Raw genomic sequence first — 16542 nt, forward strand, 5'->3', positions numbered from 1 at the left:
AGTCACCTATCTGCTTATTTATGAGAGATCCTGACATCTAGAGTTAAAGAAAAAATATTATGTGATCACTTTTGAATTAATTTTGACTGATGGCTTTTCTGAAGGGTTTTTTGTCACCAAGCATTACATTGTACAAATACTCTTGGTCATCTCAGATTATGTGGAAGTTTTGACTTTTGACTGTGGCAACTTTAAACCACCTTGACAAAGAAGGTGCTTCTTTTTATTTCAGTTTACAGCACAGCAGTATGATCACAAAAGCTTCATTCTAGGGTCTTTTAGCCAGATTTGATCATGAACCGTAGCAAGGCATGTATTTCAAAACACAGCAGAAAACGTAATAGTGTTTTTGTCGTGTGTTTTAACAGTAAATGTTATTTATGATAACTATCTGGAAAAATAATGTCATTTAATGGTCATAGGAGTCACTCAGCATTCTGCAGAGCTGTCATCCCTTTTAGGAAAAAGTAAGTTGAGACTGAGGTAGAAATCCCAGCCAAAAAAGCTCCCTTTGAAGATGGCTGTGGAGCAGTACCATCACTGTACCCCTTTGATTATACCCTCATGACATAACCACATGGTCATTTGATAAGCACAACTTTAATGCATTTCTCTGTATGCCACATGAGTTTTGATTGCTTATCCATTATATTTCATATGAGTGGGGAAGGGGAGGGACCTATTTGACAAGTAGAGCCACTTCATGGGGGCATGACAAATCCAGCTTGAAAATGTCCAATATGATGTATGAATACATTTTTTTTCCTCAAGGACAACTCCCAGGCACAACAAGCCTGCTGAGGTTTGCTTTCACTCCTTAGCAGTGTCTTCTACAGATTTGCTTCTTTGTGCGACTGGTTTTTAAGGCCAGTTTTTCTCTTCCCATGCTCCTTGTGATACTGGAGCTATGGTAATTGATTCTAGCCAGGCCAACCCACATACCACCATCCCCACTGGAGGCTGTAGTGAATCCTTGTAGTTTTGCAAAACTTTGGTCCTTCTCCCTGTCTCTTCTTCCCATGGGTGAAGGAGAACTGGCACCACTGACAACCAGGACTGGCAATGCAGTGTTGAAGAAGAAATCTTGCCTTTGCTCTTCAAGCACAGAGTAATGTAGTCAATTTGGGTACATCCTTTCTATCCAGCTAATGCAGAGCATCAAGATTTTCACACCTAAACAAATGAAAGAAGTTAGTCAGAAGTCATCTACAGGCTCATCTAACAGAAATTGGGTCCTAACTTTGGCCTAGGCTGGATTCAAGACAACACATAGGATAGAAACAGTTTACATTCTAAGTCAGCCTAACCTAGGGAACCTCAGCTGGCAGCATTCCTCCTGCAACCGAGAAGCCAATTACTCAGCAGCCTTATGTTGGCACAGCCTTGAAGTCTGTCATATGATATAACCCAGCATAGGAACAGTGTCAGGCTGTTCACAAGAGTCACAGCATGGCCACCCTTGTGTAGTTAAATCGGTTTCCATCAGTACCTTTCAAGCAGACAACCATTCCTCTCCTCTGTGAGTCTGTGCTGATACTGTCAGCAATGAGATGCTGTTACTCTAACTTAGGGAAGTAACAAGAGTCCTGGTTGCACCAAAATAGTATAATCTGTTCCCTGCAAGATGCATCATCTGTGTATTGGTGTGAAACTGCACCTCTGTCATTTGGCCCTATTTTTTTTTTTTGCTTTCCCCCAAAAGCCAGTGCACTTTACAGCTTTATCCAGTTCCATATGTGGACACTACCAAACTGGACTTGTATGTCAGCAGTATGTCATTTACATAAAATTATTATAGTTCTCCACAACAGTATCATTGCCATCAGCTTATTCCCAAGTCTTGAGCAGAGCAAATGGAGTTAGTTACAAGTGAGTCCTATAATAGAAAGATGTTACAGTATTGTGTGAAGGGAAGAGCTCCAGGGACTTTCCTGTAGACTTTGGTTGAAATTACCAAACCACAACTGGCACAGTGGGTCAGCTACTTGCAGAGCTCCAGGGCTCCTGACAGATGAGAAGCTCTTGCTTCCTACCACACCCCACCATTTTCAGTTCCAGGACACTTCCTCCCTATTCTAACAGATGATGACCTGCTCCCCATTATACAAGCTTTTGTCAACTCTTGTCTAGACTAAAACAGTGCCATGTATATGAGCAAGAAGTCATGAGCCCTTAGGAAATTCCAGCAAGTACAAGGCTGCAACATTCCTTCTTACCAGAACAGATTAGGACAAGTACCTTCTCAGTGTTTTCATACAATGTTGTGTCCAGCCCAAGTCTATTGTCTCCAATGCAGTGGTGTGGGTCTCAAATTAATTTCAAGTTCCTGTGCAAAGACTGCGATGACCAGCTTTGCTCCTCGCTTGGAAGAGAACTTCTCATAGTGGCAAACCTCATCTTATGGGGAATGAACTCCCCTAGAGACCATGAACATTACAAGCCTGCATCTCTTGTGTCAAGTGCAAGACCTCTGCTTTAACCCTCACTTTTTCTACTGTATATAAATAGCAGCATGTGCATTTAAAACGAAACTTCTGCCAAAACAAAGAAGTGCACTGTAGGTGTGACTTGCAGCTTGGGGAAGGGATGGGAGAGAAAGCACATCACTCATGGTACAATTGTCATGATGTTCAGTGCATGGATTTCAATAAAACACACTAAAGAGCACCGCCAGTGCTGTGCTCAAATACATGTAATGTTAAGGTATGGTGACAAAGTTTTTTTCACATGTGCTGCAAAAAACCGTAAATCTTTGCATTTCAAGTACTACAAAGGCTTGAGCAAGCAAAATGATCCTCAATAGATACTCCCTTCAAATAATCTTTGAACTACAACCAGCATGCAGAAGGATCTATTTCATAATATCAAATATAAACAGTGATATAAAAGACAGATAGGAATGTGCAGAAGAGCAGCAGAAATGTTTTTTCTGACATAGTTCTGTGCACAAATTGTTATGCTCTCAGCTGTACAACCTGTGCGTCACAACATAATAAAATATTTCATGACCAAGAGGGAATAGATTTTATAAGATCCCTTTTATACCTCCATTGAAAAGGAGGCCTTGACAGACAGAAGTAAACATTATCCCATCACTAAAGCAGTTTAGTAAAGCTTGGATTCTGTTGATGAAGAAGGATTAGCAGGCAATGTCATTACATGTCAGGCTCAGGTTTGCCAGTTTTACACCACTGTCACTCTACAGGGACAATCTCCTCCGGCACAGCAGGGGTTACCAGATTCCTTCAGTACTTAGCACAAAAAGAGCCTAAGACTAAAGAAACCAGTTGACGAATAAATGCCGTGGCAGTAAGATATTGAAGGTCAAATTCTGAGCCTAGTCTATAGCTCTATTGTATTTGGATATCAAAGCAGATAGCTGAAGTATGCATGAGTGTGCATTCATTCACTGATAAGGGGTTACTGTAGTACATCTCCTGATCCTTTTTTCTCCCCAGCTCAGTACTTTCACCAGTGATGAGGTCCCCAGAAAGGTTACACTGATGTAGAATGATAAAGTCCCACTTAGATAATGATGAAAAGTGTTTCTAAAGATCTCAGTTTCCATATGGGCTCATACGTGAAACAATCCAAATTTTGCTGAGATCTTATCCAGAAGTGCTGGTTAAACCCAGCCTCTAAGAGTTGCTGAGCTGTGTGTACTAACATAAGGACTATTATAAGGGCATGCTTAAAAAATCAGGGCAAGTTCCAGCTGTTTCAGACTATCAGAAGTTAGTGTAAGCACCTGTAACTAAAAGCTACATTGCATTGGCTTTGCAGGGTGACTGGTGCACCACTGATGAGGCAAGCATTGAAACTGGCCACAGCCTCAGCATTTTATCCTCTCTGTTTCAGAGGCATATGAACCAACTGCTTTTGGGGAAATGCCCAAGTAGCTTGTTCTTTTCCGAGCTACGAGTGTGGTTAAACCACACTGAGCTGAAAAGGTAAAAATTTCACAAGTCTACAAAATGCTTTTCACTGTCACATGTAGAATTCACAACAGTATTTATGCTGGCTGAACAGACAAAATCTGATGTTGTGTGAGGTGATTATTTCTGGCCATGAACAGAACTTCCCAGGTCCGTATGCTTCAGGCATTTCTGCTAGAGCTGAAAGCAAATGTCTTATATCTCTGTTAAGCTGCAGAAGCTCCTTTGATAGCTCAAACAGACTTTACTGTTTTTAACCAAACCTGCATATTGTGCCTAATAGACAACACCACCTCTCTATTTATCTAGGTATTTTTAATTTATTAGAAGCAGTGCTTTATAATTAAAATACACAAAAGAACAGGATTAACTGGCAGAACATGAGCAGCCCAACAAAAACAAACAGGGCAAAATACCACATTTAATAATACTACTAATAATGAAAAATTACTTTACATTTAACACGCACATTTTATTTCCCAACCTTTTATCAAAGGGCTAAGGGTTTTTAGCATAGACTAATAGTTAATAAATTTGGTTTCAGGAAACTGAAAAAGCTTTGTCGTACACACACTCAAATGATCTTCCTCTCTTTAAACCAAGCAGACAGTTAATGCTAACCTCTTTGTCATTAATGTGTTCATCCATTCCTTATTTGAGGTTCTTCCTAAATCCTTTGACTTCTCCCTGAAGGTGATAATCCACTCTTTAATTTAAGAGTCATGTCTTATTGCATTAATTTTTGCATGAGCAAGAAGAAAACTGAAGCAATCAACCAAACCTGTACAGAGTAACACTAACCACAGTAACTCTTGATTAAATCTCATTTTAAAAGTAGAATTTGGCCAAAAGAAAATTAACATTTCAACAATAATTAATCACAGCATTAAAAACCCCAAACATTTGTCTTTTTATGTAATTCTAAGACTGTGCTCACCTGAAGTAAGAACTGCAAATGTGGCTTTGTTTTTTGACTGTTCAAATATGACATTGCTCTGACCATCGCTTGAACTCTTTTAACCCAGCTAAGGTGAAGATGTACAAGAAATAACACTACTGCCACTGGCTTTGGGTGTGTTTCAATCCAATTTTTCAGTGTTTCGACTGATCAGGGTAGCCTGCTGTTTGCAGGTTTTGCTCAGGAGAACCCTTACTGTATGTTCTTGTTAATTCCCAGCCAGGATTCAGCAGCCTGCATGAAAGGAGGTTTCATCTTGATATGGTTTTGTTGTATTATGCTGCTTGTATGCTAGGAACTGCTAATGAAAGAGGGCAGCTGAAGGAAGCCCCAAGATGAAATAAGAGAGAGGTGAGGGAAAAGTAATTTGGATGGCAACAGGTGGTTGAGGGTTTCAAGACTGGAAGATTCCTTCAGAAAAACTGGGGTGGATATGCCCCTTTACCATAGCCTCTAATTAAAATTGAAATGAAAGAACCCATGAGAGTAAGCCAAAGGTCAGAGAAGAAAGACTTATGAATATTCACTTCTCTGGAGCAGCTGAGGCTCACCTGCCAGGTACTTCATGGTCCCTTAATTGTTCAGCTGCTGGAGTGACCCTATCCTGGCCAGTCTGCCTTCTGTGCCTCCACGCAATGGGGAAGAAAACAAGGGGATGCAGATGCATACCTCCAGTTCCCATGTCAGTAGGGAGTCAGATTATGGCCAGAGGTCCTTCCCGTGCATTTTCACATAGGTAAATATTAACTGTAAGGAAAACAGCATCTGAGTTTTAGGCATGAAAAATTGGTATTGCATAGGCAAGTAATGCCACAGTAAGGTGGGCTTTATGTATTATTTATGTATTTTTACTTGATCAAGCTACATTTCTACAAACTGTGGCCATAACTGTGACAGTGACCTGCCATTAAGATGCAAACTCTAAAAAGATGTCCTGTACTTTCTAGAATTTGTTAAGAAATTACTGTACATAGCTCAATACAACAATTACTGCAATTTGTGCACAGGTTTGTTAACTAGTTGCATCCTTCAGTACACTAATGCATATAAATGGTGTGAGTGATAAAATAATTCCACGGTAACTTTTATGAAGTGTTTGAGATCTGCTTTGTAGCTAAGAAATATGAAAATTGGAAAAAGACAAGATGACAGCTGCAGAAGCATAAAAAAGTATGAGATTATTTAAGTCATTCATGTAGATCACTTGACTGTAATGGCAAATTAAATCATGCTGTTTTCCAAGATACACTCTTAGTCAAAACTGTGTATCTTCCAAAACAAAAATTTTATGTATTCCCAACAATATGTTAGCATTTCTTTCAATCATGAAAACCATTAAAGATTTGATTTAAAAATATTTTTCCCTATGGCCCCCAAGGCTTCAAATTATGGAAATTATTCTTGCACAGTTGATAAGGGGAATAATCTATTGTATTCCTGATTATTTTTAAGACAGTGGTGAAAATACATTATAAATATTTGAAAATTTAAAATATACAGTAAAATTGAACATTTGAATTTTAAAAATATAGCATAATTTATGAATTTTAATTTTGAGGCTATGCTATTCAATAATAGGAACTCTAATGGATGAGTAATTGCCCAGCTCATTGCATAACATAAAGAAGAACTCAGATAAAATTAAGCATCTTGAAAGTTGTATAGCTGAGATTCTTCAACTGATTCTTCAACTTTTTCAACTAATTTTTGTCATCTGTCAAAAACATTTCAGAATTGTAATACAGATGTTATTTTATCATATTTGAATGCACTGAAATAGTAAGACATATCTGCAAGATACAGGACTGTACCTTAAAAGTGAGCAAATCTTTAAATTTTGCCTAGGTTTTCCTTATTATACAGCATGTTTGGAAAAATAAGTTTCTTTTGTACAGCAGGTTAGGAATCCCCATTTGGAATTTTAAACTTGTTAAACAGACAAATATGAGGATGATGAAGAGGAATGATTTGTCTTGCATTGAATTCTTAAAATTTCTTATAATCAGTTCCAAAAGTTTAAAAAAGTTTTAAATTCAGAACCAAATTATTTTGTGTGGGTTGAATTTTACAACATTTCTATATTCACAAAAAGGTATATTACAACAAGTAATGAGAGAAGTTATTTGGTCATAAGTGCAGTTGTGTAAAAATGCATTTTGGCTAAACAGAAAAAAAAATCAGCAATATGCATTTGCTATTAATAATTTATCTCCACATTTTTGGTAAAAATAATTCAGTTACATTTTCAAAATAAGACTGCATTTTGGGGAGACAGTAAGTATTACTGCAAGTTTGAAACATGCAGCAAGCTGAACCTCTGTCACTTGCATGAGGAATATTGTAGACTAAGAAATTCTCAAGAACCATCCCCACTCCCAGAGAAATTTTATTATGATTAGTCTCACAGCTTTCCGTTTTCATATCTTCTGGAAGTTACTAAGCTTGTCTGAACTCAAAAGCAGCAGTAGAAAGTATATTTTCTTTTAAAAACAAATTTTGGCAAACTGCAGAAACTTCGCAGAATCTTGTTAAACACCATTTCTGTCAAGAATGAGATTCAAGGAAAAAATAATTTGAAATACTATTGGTTAATGATTTTTTAGGGTTTTATGAACCCTATTAGTATTAAAAATAATCCAAGGATATATTGAAAATTCTAAAACAGATAACAAAGCTTTGTGATTTGTCTGTCTGAGTGCAGTAGGATGGCATTTGAGAGAAAAATATCCAAGGTACATTCTCTAAAATGTCTCTTAAAATGAAGTTTTGGCTATAATTTTTGCCATGGTTCCATCTTCCCTGATGGAAGGATGGTCACACTGCCACTGGCTGCAGTAGCAATGAGGTCGCCAGAGTGGAGTCACTGTCCATTAAAGTTGCCTGGTTACACATTTTAGATTTTAACATTCAGCAGTAGTGCCAGACAAAAACAAAGGGCAAAAGCTATCTCCATACTCTGAAGTGCAGAGGCTCTGTGCTCTCCAGGTGGACTCCTGATTAGTAACTAAGCAACCACATCCTGCATCTCTAACTCACACATGCTGTTCTCACTAGAAGATTTTCTTTGGCATATTTTACGTTGAATCACTTGTAGATCTGCAGATCATATTTAAAATGTGCTTGTTATAAAATTGTTAATGAAATACTTCAGTGAATAATTGTAGGTCTGCAGATCATCGCATTTCTGAACTTCGTAATCCGATTGAAATTTTCAACTGCAAACGTATCTTCTGCAATAAGTCAAGCAAAATTAATTTATGCCCTATATATCTTTTGACCTATATTGATACAGTTTTTTAAATTAACAAGTAGAATGTGAGTGTTATTGTGCCACTGACTATAATATTGTATAATTTTTCTTTCCTTTATCCGCAAGGATCATAACATTTAATTTTAATAAGTAATCAAAACAAAGTCAATAGAAAATTCTGATCTGCCTTTTGGTGACCCAACATTTGAATTAAATGTTTGCCTCCCATGAGTAAATCACACAGAAATTCTCAGACAAGTATTATGCTAGTAAAGCTCGCATGATCCCATATTCATAGAAAATAAATATGAAAGGCTTACAACCACAGTTAAATATAAGCTCCCTTTTGAATGCAAATAAATATTTAGGGTATGTATTCACTCAGCTCTAGTCCTTGCTCATGCAAAACTCCCAACAGTACCAACCAGAGGGCCAGTCCCATGTTACAAATAGCACAGAGTCAAAATAAGAAGTATGCAGTGGTGGAAATACTTCTGTAAGCCATCTGAGGAGCACTTAGCAGGAAGGAATGTATTTGTAAGTGTCAGAAATGATGGAGTGTAGTTCAAAATCAGGATCGCAAATCAGGACCATAAATCAAGGATGTTGATCAGTCCAGAAACCCAAAATCCAACCACCCCAGAGTTCCTTCGTGTTAATGCAAAGCTGTGAGGTCTGAGTATAAATACTCAAGCGCCTCAAAGGGGAATTTTGTATCCAAGGTTTCACAAAGGTTGGTTTTGTAATTTATTCCAATGGAAACAGGGTGTGTCAATTGATATAGCAGACATCTTGTCGTTATAAACCATACCAGTCTACTCTAATTTGCTAAATTGGGAAAAAGAAACACAATTTCATTCTACCAGAGTAATCATTCCCAACCTCTATCAGGCACGTGTTTGCTGTTAGCTTCAGATCCAACACAATCTGTGTGGGCCCACAGTATCTATATGTAATCTAGCTGCATCAACTCGCCCTAGAAAAAGATAATATTTTTTATAAAAATTTTGTCTTGGCTATATATTACACTGCTGCAGCTAGAGCAATTCTACTGTTAGCAACATAAATGAATGTTCTACTTATTTGAACAAAAGCCAAACATAGACAAGTCACAAATGCTTCAGATTCAATTAAGAAAGAGACCATGCAGCAATCATGGAATAAATTAGGTTGTCAGGAATGTCTGGAGGTTGTCTAGTTCACTTCCCTGCTCCAAGCAGGGTCCTGGTGGATCTGAACAACTCTGATGGGTCCTGGTACTTCAGGTTTTGTTGTTCCTACAGTGATTATAGGGTAAGGCTTATTAAGTCTGTTAGGGTGTTTTCTCTCTCTCTTGAATCTATTGGTAATATGAGATAAAATATTATATGAGAATATCAGTTATGTAACTATAAGCAAGGCATAAATCATGCTATCTCCTGCTTCATTTTCTAGACTGAAAGATAAAACAAGATTTTTAAAAGAATAATAGGAATACAGGACTGTATACAGTTTTAATTATCTCACCCCTGACAGTATACGCAGAAAATATTTCTTTCACGTGCCGCTTTGGTCTAAGATATTCAAAAGGTTGGAAATAAAAAAAAAGTAAAACTACATAAATAAAACTACATCACTCATGTAACACACGCTTTACCTTCAAAGAATTGTAGAGACAAGATTTCTATTTGTTACAATAAAAGTTACTTTCAGAGGAGATTGTTAACTGCATTGTCATTTACTTATGTCAAACTTATGCTGAATCTTTCAACAAATAATTTCAAGAAAATTATTGGTTAATGTAGCTATTTAAGTGAAACATTTTTACCTGTTATTTTAATTAAAAAAGCCCCATAAAGCAAGCATCTCTTTTCACTGTAAAGTTTGTATTTATGCTGGTGGAAGAGGGAGATGTTTTCTCTCTTTTCAAAAGTTTTATGGCTGCAGTTTACCTTGAGCATATTTCAAAGCTGCTCTTAGTGCCTTTCCTTCCTACAAAACTAATTGATCCACTGTGAAAACATTCCTGATGCTCAAATACAGTCCAGGGGCATTTGCAAATCAGGCACAGGACCTCATGTCAGAGCTGCTGTTTGATCCACTAGCTCCTGAGATAGGGAGAGCTTCTCTGTACAATGCACCACTGCTTTTATTGTACAGAAAAAAAAATATTTTGTTTCTGTTCAAATTACTGTAACAGGCAAAACTAGCATCAGTGTTTCAGAGTTTATATCACAGCTATAATAACAGATTGTCCAATAAACAGAAAGATAACTTAACAGAAAGCGTGCATCCAAAATGTAGAAAACAAAACCACAAAAAGAATGTATCTGGGAAGCATAATATATTACTACTTATACTTGGAGGAGCAAATACAGCATCTTCTGCCAAGCAGAAATAAAGCAGTTTCTTTCTTCTGCAAGCATTAGCTCAGTGTCTTCTGGACAGATAGGCTTTTATCCATATCTCCATCTTCACAACTCACTTTCTAAAGTGTTTGGATGCCCTGAGCAGGTCTAAAGGGAGGGAAATGTAAAGAGCAGTTATCATCAGCATATGGTGGAAACAACAGTCCTTAGCTCCATGGTCACCTTCCTAGAGGCACTGCCTGTACAGGAGCACAAAGGGTGACCAGCAGGGCTCCATAGGAAGTGTTCACATCAGAATCTATACAGACTAGAGGGACAGAGCTGCTCAGATAGACCCTGCTACCACTTGTGGCTGGACCAAAAGAAGTCAAAGAATTCATTTTTCATCCTGATTAAAAGGAGATCAATAGATGACAATGTCCTGGGCAACATCTAGAATTAATGTTGTACCAACAGAAATTTAAGTGTTTCAGTTTCTAAGTGGAAGAGATTTCCACCCAGTCTCCCCACCAAACACTCCAAAACCAAGTGATTTGAGATAAGATGAGGTGAGGACTGAATGATTGGCAGTGATTGTGCCCCTTCTCAAGTCACCAGGTTCCAAGACTTTCTAATGGCTTCACATCTTTCAAGAGATCTTAATCATGCAATGATTGCAGTGTTTGAATCAGTTTATTCTAGTCCCAACATGACACATCCCAATTTACATACTATTTTGTGTTTCCAGCTCCATCATTAATGTTTAATGCCTCAGTTCAGCCATCAATCCCCACTCACCAAAACCATTCAGCTAAGTACATGTTTAAATGAAAGCGCATTCATAAATGCTTTGCTGAAATGAAGCAGTCTTACACACATGCTGACAAGCTTTGCTGAACTGGATTTTCATCTGCAAAAGAGTTCACATGCCATAGGCACTTAGGAGAGGAGCCTTCTTCTTCCTCATGTGCATTCATGTCAAAGAGTGTGGCTTGTGAAGGACAGTTTCCTATAATGTCAAAGCATTATATTCAAGGAGAAGGTGGTTGCAATCCTGTTTTGGTTTTGCTGCTGCTTCAAACGTTGTGACACAACCGGATATAGCCTTTTGTATTTTTTTAATTCTTTCAAGTGATATATTTTAAACTAAAGTTTGAAAGATAACTAGGACTCTGAACATCTCTGCTCACAGCAAGCTGTGAGGTAATGCCTGGTCATTGGCATTATTCAGATCTTGAAGAAAGGAAAAAGATAAACCTTTGCACATATGCAATTTTGTCCCTGGTAGGTCAACTAGTAGAGACAAAAAAAACCCAAACAAAAGCCAAACCAACAAAATGTACTGGTTCATTTCCCAAATAGGGATGTTCACCTTGGTCCACCAGGACTCTTAAACTAACACTGACCCAATTCTTTTAACTTTTCATATTGAAAATATAATGGTATGATTCTCCAGGACCTTGGTTTGGTGGTGTCAGGGAAAGATTTGTTTTTTGATTTGACTTTTCAACCTCTTTTACCCATTGCTTTCTACATGAGAATAAATGAAATAAATTCCACAGAGTTCTTTTCAACTCTAGAGGAACATACTATTTACTACAGTCACATATTTTCATTGCTGTTGGTAGTGGAAGCTGTAGTGGATTCACTTGCCTTCATGACTGTTTCATACATACTTTAGCTTAAGCATTAAAAATCTTATAAAGCACTTATTTTAAAAAACTGTAAATATCTGAGAGACATCAGCACTTACCTTTACAGAACAGCTGTCAGCAGCAAAAGCTCTTACATGATCTGTTTACCTCACAAGCCATCCAACTCTCACAAGGTATCCAAATCCTCTCTTGAATGGGGGGCTGAGCAGAGGCAGTAATCTGAAGAGGCAATTTTGTGCTAAAGACACTCCTTACAATGTTTTGGAGATGTTTGTTACCTCAGAGTTTGGTTTAAATTCGTGCTAGTTATGGATAAAAGTCAGAGGAAGGGAGCTTCTTTAGCGCCTCTTTAATCAGTTCAACCATACTTCTAATTTTAGGTCCAACTTTTTTCGGTCAAAGTGCATGTTCATTAAATACTCTTTAATTTTGCACAAGGAGTATGTCCGTGACAGCAATAAAGAGCTTTGCAACTTTCAACTTATGCAAGAATAAAGACTTTCTACAGCTTGACCTAATGTACATCCACCCAGCCCAATCTGACTGGATTAAATTGAAGAAGCAGATTTCAGGTTTTCAGTCAAATTCCACTAGCAGTCTGGCATTTCAAGTCAGAATCTCCCTTCCATCCCTGCCCTCTTCCCTCCCCATCCCCCTCAAAAAAGCAAGTGTTAGAATTATCTGAAAGGTTAAAGAGTCATTTTCTGAAAAAATGGGAAGAGCCTAATCAAATAAAAGTAGTGTCAAGATTTGAACAGTACACAGATCTATCCATCTCATTATCTGGAAATGGGGCAAGAGAAGTTCTGTGACCTTATTTATATCTCTCAAGTCATCGACAGTAACTGGACAGGTTTTTTGTGCATCTTTTGCTTCCTCTCATCAAGACCTTTCTGAGTATTAGGTGTAGTCCAGGGAATTTCTGATCTGTGTGACTTCCTTTGTTTTAATCTGTTACCACAGAAATAGTCCATTTATCATTTTTCAGTTTTAGATAAGTTGTAAATGTTTTTTGGGTCTTTTCCTGCTCAGGCATCAGGCCTAGGGAGCTTCTCTAACTTTGTAGAGTTTCAGATAGTCCCCAAAAGTCAGTTGTTGGTCATGACCCCTGAGAACTATGACCAGGACTCAGAAGCACATGCAAACATATAAGCAATCCAGTTGTTGGAAACTGGAGCTGAGTTTTCCTGTTCCTCAGGTGGATTAAGAGGAGGAGACTGCTCTCAGTGCAGTATGGACAGGCACACCTGAATTGGACATGAGTGTGTCAGGCAGTATCTACTGCAAGCCCTAGCACAGAAGCTCTGTGAGTACTTGGATGACAACACCACACAAGTCTTACAGTTGCTGCAATATCACTGCTGCCCATTCTTACAATAGCTAGTTGAACCTGAGAAAGCTTTCACTTTACAGCATTTGCAGGAGTATCTGCTGTGTAAGTTAAATGTCCCACAGAGGGGATCAGTAGACCGTGGACATAAAAAAACAAGAACTGCATCTCCTGAGGGAAGCTTACACAATCGGTTATTAAGTACAATTATTGGTGACAGATTGTATTGGTTACAGTGCCTATACTAACCTGTGCTTTGGGCAGAAATAATTTTAAAGGCTTTGGTTCAGGGGCCCTTGAGTGAACAGCATCTTCCCATATGGTTTTCAACACAGCATGAGGCTTCACAGATTAAGAGCAACATGTATTATACATGATATCTGTGTGCACTGCTCCTCAAAAGCAAGCTACTTTGAGGCACTAGAAAACCAGCAATTTTCTTCCCTAAATTCCCTTTCCTGGTGTTGTGACCCCAAGTCTGTGTCCATCCCCTCCTTCCCGCTTTAATACTGCTGCCTACTGACGTGTTGGCTTTGGTCATCTTGTCATTACAAAGCAAGCAAGCCAGTCTGCCTCATATGTGGGCTTTCAGGAAGTTAATTAACAGGAGGGAGCCGTGGGAGTTTCTGAGAAGCTGAGCTCTGATGTAACCCAAAGCCATCCACTAGTAAGCTTTTAGATGCTCCAGCCATAAATAATTTATGTTCATCAGTCACATGGCAGCAAAGCTCATTTTGCATAGTGGATACTTGCAATGGAAAAGTGCTTACAGGGTTTCAGCAGAGCAGACAGACCTTTCATCTATCTGCATCAAAGAGAAATTAAACTATTTTCTTCAGAGGGACCTGGACAAGCTGGAGAGATGGTCTGATTCCAACGGGATGAGGTGCAACAAGGCCAGGTGCCGGGTCCTGCACTGTGGCCACAACAACCCCATGCAGTGCTACAGGCTGGGCACAGAGTGACAGGAGAGCAGCCAGGCAGAAAGGGACCTGGGAATTTGGATACACAGGAAGCTGAACATGAGCCAGCAGTGTGCCCAGGTGGCCAAGAAGGCCAAGGGCATCCTGGTCTATATCAGGAACAATGGGGCCAACAGGTCCAGGGAAGTGATTCTTCCCCTGTACTCAGCACTGGTGAGGCCACACCTGGAGTACTGTGTCCAGTTCTGGGCCCCTCAGTTCAGGAAGGATATTGAGGTGCTGGAGCAGGTCCAGAGAAGAGCAGCGAGGCTGGTCAAGGGACTTTAGCACAAGTCCTATGAGGAGAGGCTGAGGGAGCTGGGGTTGTTTAGCCTGGAGAAAAGGAGGCTCAGAGGAGACCTCATCACTCTCTACAACTCCCTGAAAGAAGGTTGTAGCCAGATGGGTGTTGGTCTTTTCTCCCAGGCAACCAGCAGTAGGACAAGGGGGCACGGTCTCAAGCTCTGCCAGGGGAGGTTTAGGTTGGATATTAGGAATAAATTTTTACAGTAATCAGACATTGGAATGGGTTGCCTAAGGAGGTGATGGATTCATGGTCCCTGGAGGTTTTTAAGGTGAGACTGGATGTGGCACTTAGTGCCATGATCTAGTAGCCACAGTGGTGTTGGATCCAAGGGTTGGACTTGGTGATCTCGGAGGTCTTTTCCAACCCATTTGATTCTATGATTCTATGAATTATGGGAGGTTATGGTATTCTTGTTAAAAACTCTGAAACTAACATTTTAAAGGCATGCAAAACCTGTAAGATGGCACTTGTGATCACAGAATCATGGAATCACAGAATGGCTGGAGTTGGGAGGGATCCTAAAGATCACGTAGTTCCAACACCCCTGACATGGGCAGGGCCACGAGCCCCATCCAACAATGGGGCATCCGTTGGCACCTTCCATGGATAGGGCATCCACAACTTCTCTGTGCAACCTGTTTCAGTGCTTTGCCACCCTCATAGTAAAGAAAGGAAAAATATTTTTTCCTAACACGTAGTCTAAACCTACTCTCAGTTTGAAGCCATTCCCCCTTCTCCTGTCACTACGTGATATTCAGATGTAGAGCCGCACAACCGGCCGTTCTCACTTCCTTCCGATTTGCATATAATTCCTTTTCTCACCTGCAGTTCCTGTGAAATTCCCATCTGGGGGCAAAGGGGCGGGTGCCAGGAATGCGGGTGAATGCCGGGGATGCTGGCGGTGGCACCGAGGGCAGCCCTGCCCGGGGGATGCGCGGAGCTCCCGTGCTGCCGGCGGGGCGGGCGCGGGGCGGGCGCGGGTTGGCGCGGGCCGGGCGTTACCGCCGTCCGTTACCCGCCGGCCCCCGCCGGCCCCGCACCCATGGCCGACACCCCGCCACAGCCCCGCCCCGGAGCCCGCCGAGATGGCACTGCGGCCCCACTTCCCTCACGTACCTGCCCGGTCCTCCCAGTGGTGGGTGTTGTCCCCTTGCCCCGCTCCCGGGGGCGGGCCGTGGCTGGGATGGAGTGGGCAGGTGGCGCGACTGGGCTCTCCCCTCACCGGGGGTCTCGCAGGACCCACCGGGTGGGCTTGCCACGGGGAGCGCAGGAGTCCTGCCTTTAGCGTTTCTCGCGGTTCCGTGGGGCAAGAGCCTGGTTTGCTGCAAAGACCCGTCATCACTGTGGTGCATAAACGATGCCGAGAAAGCAAGGAAACTTCCCTGAAAGTCCCATCTGCCACAAGCCTTTCTGATATAAAGGTGGTTTGACACGGGGGAAACGGGATTTTGTGTCAGCCTGACCACTGGCCGGGACCTGGCCCCGGGGCTGCCACCCACTTGGTGTGATGCTGCAGGGCAGCTGGCAAGAGGTCTCCCTGGCTGGACCACTCTTGACTGGTGGGCTCTTACAGCGTGCCACGAGTGATTGCAAGGCTGCACAGCTGGTGGGACACTGGCACTCACTCAGTGTGATGCTGAGCATTAGACATTCTCCAAGGTTATGCTTTCTTGAGATGAAGGTAATGGTTGAACACCTTAATGAGACACTTTCTGTGGTGGAGTAAGGTTGTCATCATCATTTTCTTGTGCTTTGAGAAGAGCATCACCTGCCATGTGATGGCCAGAGAGAAACCAGGGATACTTTCCTACTTTCCCC

The 16542-nt window shown here is 40.5% G+C and overlaps 1 long non-coding RNA gene across 1 annotated transcript; it reads right to left on the minus strand.

Annotated features, from left to right (window-relative positions):
* Positions 1 to 825: 825 nt before the first annotated feature.
* On the minus strand, positions 826 to 15577 carry LOC108641598. The gene is made up of 3 exons (XR_001922115.1): positions 15547 to 15577; positions 12224 to 12344; positions 826 to 1173 (listed from the first exon to the last, which is right to left on the minus strand). It is a non-coding gene; the product is annotated as an uncharacterized LOC108641598 (long non-coding RNA).
* Positions 15578 to 16542: the final 965 nt, after the last annotated feature.

The sequence above is a fragment of the Manacus vitellinus genome, unplaced genomic scaffold (genome assembly GCF_001715985.3).
Source record: "Manacus vitellinus isolate BGI_N305 unplaced genomic scaffold, ASM171598v3 scaffold_7_pilon, whole genome shotgun sequence".
NCBI classification, from domain to species: domain Eukaryota; kingdom Metazoa; phylum Chordata; class Aves; order Passeriformes; family Pipridae; genus Manacus; species Manacus vitellinus.